The sequence below is a fragment of the Etheostoma spectabile genome, chromosome 15 (assembly GCF_008692095.1).
Source record: "Etheostoma spectabile isolate EspeVRDwgs_2016 chromosome 15, UIUC_Espe_1.0, whole genome shotgun sequence".
NCBI lineage: Eukaryota > Metazoa > Chordata > Actinopteri > Perciformes > Percidae > Etheostoma > Etheostoma spectabile.
Window position 1 is genome coordinate 1604579 of NC_045747.1, and position 5167 is coordinate 1609745.

General features: G+C 45.2%; 1 protein-coding gene across 7 annotated transcripts in view; it reads right to left on the bottom strand.

Annotated features, from left to right (window-relative positions):
• LOC116703526 (RNA binding protein fox-1 homolog 2) overlaps positions 1-5167 on the bottom strand; it is a 46046-nt gene that overhangs the window by 36358 nt on the left and 4521 nt on the right. The window lies entirely within an intron of this gene.

Consider the following 5167-nt stretch of genomic DNA (forward strand, 5'->3'; position numbering starts at 1 on the left):
AGAAGGTCTGAGGGGGTGAAAGATAGATGTGCGTGTGTGTATGTACACGTGTGTGTGTGTGTGTTGGGGGATGGGGTGGTGTTCCAATAGAACCGCTGATGTTTTCATTACATTTAATCTGCAGACCGAAGAGCGGACAAAATGTTTTGAATCCATGTGCTGCGCACCCCCCCCCCGGCCTGAATGTATTCATCCATTCAGCAAACAGCTCAAGTGTGGGCCGTGTAAGGCCGTGGCAATGGGTAGGGCAGATTTGGCTTCTGAAGAGTGTCAACAGAGGTAACCTCCTGGCCCTGACCTCGAGCTGCCTCCTGCGGGAATCACTTCCTGATAGCATTCATACGGCCAATCAGGGGCAAGGGTCTAAGATGGAGGGCCGCGGCGACATCAGAGTGACACACCGTTTGCCTAAACACACGGACAAAGGACTAGCTTATGCAGTGCTCTTTGAGAGACTAGGACTTGGAGATGTGTGGGCTAAAACAAAAACCAGATGTGGTGATGATGTGTTGATGAGTGAAGGAGTGTCTAGACTAGAGGGAAGCCGAGGGGGATTGAGAGCACGCGATTAAAAACAAAAGCGCTCCAATGTAAAGAATAGGTAAGAATGAGAAACTAACTTTTCTTTTCTCTGACTCTGTGTGTATTTGTACCCAGGCTTGGTGGGCCGTCCTCCCTTTCCTCTGTCTAAAACAGCCCTTTCTTTGTCTCCGCTCTCCACTTCCTGTTTCATCTGGAACCAATTTCCCCCTCGTGCCTCGTCCCCAGGGGGAACACTCTCCTTGGTGCTCCGCAATTACAGGGGAATGGACGGGCTTATATTCCGCAAAATACTGTAAGAAGCGGCTGGCGCTCACCACGGCACAGATGGAAAGGCGGTATAAGGAAGCGGTTCAGAGTTAAATCTCAAGTCTACAAAGCCTTGGGCAATGTCAACGGCAATGAGAAAGCTCTTCCTATTCTAAATTTTTAAAAAAATGCATGTTGGGAGTACTGTACTGCATTTCAAATAGGACTGCACCGTCAGTGCACCAAAACGTGGAGCTGTTTGTCCTATATATCACTCAGGGGTTGTGATTCAAATGTTGAGAATCAGTCACAAAATCCCATTCTCCGTCTAAGTGAGGGTGACGCCGCAGCACTAGCTCCATGAACTGGGAGGAAAAACTGGAATGTCAGTGAAATCTAAACCAAAATTACACCCATCGTCAAATTATAGAGTCACTGTTGGTTCTACAGTGGACAGAGTGGGAAGAAGAAAGAAAGGAGGAGGAGGAGTTTACGTAGAAGGGCAGGAGGAGGGAGAGAGTAGGGTAGAGTTTAGCAACATCTGGAATCAATCCGTCTGCGAGGGAAGACAGAGGGAGGGAGCAGGGTGGATAGATGGGGATTGGACGGAGGAGAAAGAAAGAAGAAAAGAAGGAACATAATGAAAATAAGGGCAGAGACAGACACACACAGGAGGTGGAGGAATGTGGGGAATAAGACGACCAAAGCCAAGAAAAGGGAGAGAATTATAAAGCATTAAAACATTTGCAAAATGGAGACAATGAGTCATAAGTGAGGAATGCCATGTGATTTATATTTTCCTACGGGGAAGGGGATTGGGGCTCTGAACTTGATACTTGAGTATTCAGAGACTTCTTGGTTTTACACACACACACACACACACACACACACACACACACACACACACACACACACACACACACACACCACACACACACACACACACACACACACACACACACACACACAACACCACACAACCCCAAACACACACACAACACACACACACACGCGCACACACACGCGCACACACACGCGCACACACACGCGCACACACACACACACCACGCACGCAACGCTTTTAGTATACTACATGTCTCCTGGTGCTGAAAAGTTAAAAAGGGCACCCTCATCTATGCCTGCCATTCTTTTTTTCTTTCTTTTTTCATAATGAAAACGAACATGGCATGCTGCACTAGCTGACTGGGTGGAAAGCTGGGCTTTCGTACTGCACTTTTGTACATTTCCATTAAGTCAATTCCGTATAATTTTTGAGCGAGGAGGAGCCTTTGAAGGCGCCGGCTGGCTGACTGTGAGGGATTCAGACTGCACTGGCAGGGATCAGCAAAGCACAGAAAACCTCTCTCTCTCTCTCTCTCACTCTGTCCCCCACTTTGACTCCACGGAGGGCCAAACTGAAGGGCGTCTCTCTTGTTTATTTTCACTCTCTCCAACTTGCTATTTTAGGAGAAGGAAAAGAGTTGCTGGAGCAAGCGGTAGGGCAGACAAGAAAAAGGAGCAGCAGTGGTGGTGAACGAAGCAAAATGACATGAGGATCACAGATGGTGGGGGGGGGGGCGGGGGGGGGGGCAGAGGGAGGAGGGGAGCAGAGTAATTAAGGGGGCTGCTGCAGACATCCAGAGGACCCTACGAACGCCGATGCGTTGGTTTGCGCCAAGGTTTGGCTTTATCATGGTCCCAATCATATCATGTAGTACAAGAAATCCCACCTGCTCCCAACAGCACATCATTACCCACAATCACGACAAGACAGAGGTGTGAAGGAGACCAGGAGTCAGAATCAGGTCAAATCATCTTTCTTTTTTCACAACAGACTGGGGGGGGGGAAATTTGGGATTAGAACTCTTAAGGATCCAAAAAAAAAAAAAAAGGTATCAAAGCCAAATAACAAGGTTAAAAAAAACGAGTTAAAGTGTATGTACTTCCTAAAAGAGTAGAGACACCTCTGATATGAACAAGGTGCAAGTTAGTTTTCCCCCAATCTGACAGTAACACATGTGGCTGTGGGGCGATTCATTAATGGCTGTCTCCTCCCTGTCTCCTGTTTGGCCTTTGAATAACAACAGACAACCTGGAATTAGGAATTATGCAGGTGCTGATGTGCGGGACTATGTTTAGCACTCTCTAGATCCATGTACGACAGCAGACAGTCCCCTCTGCATTGTTTTCATAATGCTTCTGAAAAAATTTAAAAAACCTTACAATCGCATTTGTGAATTGCAGAGTTCACTCACTGCAGTACAGCTTCCACTCGGCTCGTTTGCCTGTTTCAGATACTACGACAGGTACTTTTAATCACGCGTCCTTTGTGGAGTAAGAATATCTGAAAGACTTCCATGCCAGGAATGAATCTTGAAGTAAAAATGGTTATTTTATTTCAAAAGTCTTTTCTTTTTGGCCCTGGCCTTGCACCAATAAGCTGCTTCATTGTATTGTCAGATCTCATTATTTCGGTTTGTAGTGGCACAGCCTGTAGCGCACCACGGGTGTCATGGTACTTCGCCTAATAATTTAACTAGAAAACACATCTATGGGAGGTTTCGGTTTGACGCTCTAACAGATCCCCACAGGTATACTTATTTGATGATATGTCCCATCAGTACTCAGCATCAACTACGCACCTCTTAATGAAGTACTGTACGTGGGATTTTCCTTCCACCTGCGGCGAAACAAGCCACAGTGTAAGGTAATGGGGCAATTGGGCAGCTTGTATCTTCACAAAAGCTTGTTTTGCGCTAAACCCACCAGACGCCATTCTCCAAAGCAATACTTTTAGCGTGTATCGAGTCAACATATTTTCACATGTGAATCAGTCACTTATATTGGTCAAGATTGAAATCAGGATTATTTTTACACAATTACTTATTGGTTCAGACACACATCATGGAGCAAGTCTTGCAGACGATATCACTCCATGTCAGGTTTCTCCGTTTCTTTTAAATGCCGCCAGATACCACAAACAGGAGCTCGCTGACTATTGGCTGAGCGAGTTTAACCCTCGATGTGAGGGGCAAAAGTGCACGGGTCATTCAAAACACAAGACAAAATAACGGGGTTGTTTACAAAATTATACTTTTTTCTCAATCACATTGTTCTTGTGATCGTTAGAAGCCGAAATTTGATTAATTACACAGCGCTACATTACACGCACCCTGTATTTTTCACTACTGAATTGTCCATATCCATGACAGCGTGTCAGCCGTGACAACACTGTGGCAGTGCAACACAGATGACCCCATGTAAGGGAAACACGGAATTGACATTTAACTCTGTGTGTGTGTGTGTGTGTGTGTGTGTGTGATGTGGTGTGTGTGTGTGTGTGTGTGTGTGTGTGTGTGTGTGTGTGTGTGTGTGTGTGTGGGAGGAGATGGGAGCACATGTGACAGTTTGGGGGCAGCCTTGGGGAGGGTGGGGGAGTAGTGACATGATGACCATAAAGGGTGAGTTAACATACGAGTGTCGTGTTAAGGAGTTGAAACCAGTGTGTCTTACAAGAGTACAGAAAGAACAAGATAGATAGATAGATAGATACACAGAGAGAGAGAGCTCTGTTATATTTTCTTCTTTCTTTGTATGGTTCCTTTCCTCCTTTTTTCTTCAATCTGATTATTTCTTTATGCTTCGACAGTATGGTCGTTGCACAATAAAGCATGGTCAATTGAACTGAACACACACACTCACACAGGAGAAAGAGAGAGAGAGAGAGAGAGAGCGAGAGCGAGGGAGACAGAGAAAAAAAATATAAGTTGAGCAACTTTGTGTGGGGAACTTTTAGCTTATCGTTGCTGGTTCAAAAGTCAAGGGTGACTTTTCCCCGGTGCTAGAGCTCAAAGTTTAACAGCACTCATTAAACAGCAGTAGAGAGCCTGACGCTAGGGTAGGTTGGACTGTGTGCGACCCCCTGTGACAAATATTAACACCTATCAGTACCTGTCTGCCTTACATGCCTGTCTACTTCTTTCCCCTTCTGCGGGATTTTTCTTCTATTCTGTGAATAATTCAGGCGGCTGACTTCTGAAGGACACTGATACAGTTACACACATAGGCCCTCTGGGTACAAGCAGGTTACTACGGTAGCTATACAACCGCTGGGCTTAGCGGCAAATATGAAAGGCAGCAATAGCCTTTCACCTTGCTATTTAACAGTCAACGATTAGGGTCACCACGCACTGATTCTTTTCATTAGTTTGTAATGTTGTAATGTTTAAGCCTAAAACATGTACAGTTTGTCAGACGAGTCAATAAAAGTTCAAAAAAAGTGATTTCATAATAATAAGTGACAAAAGAGAACTTTAAAGCAAAAGGAGACATCGACATTATGTACACTTAATAGCAAAAAATATTTTAAAAATGTACA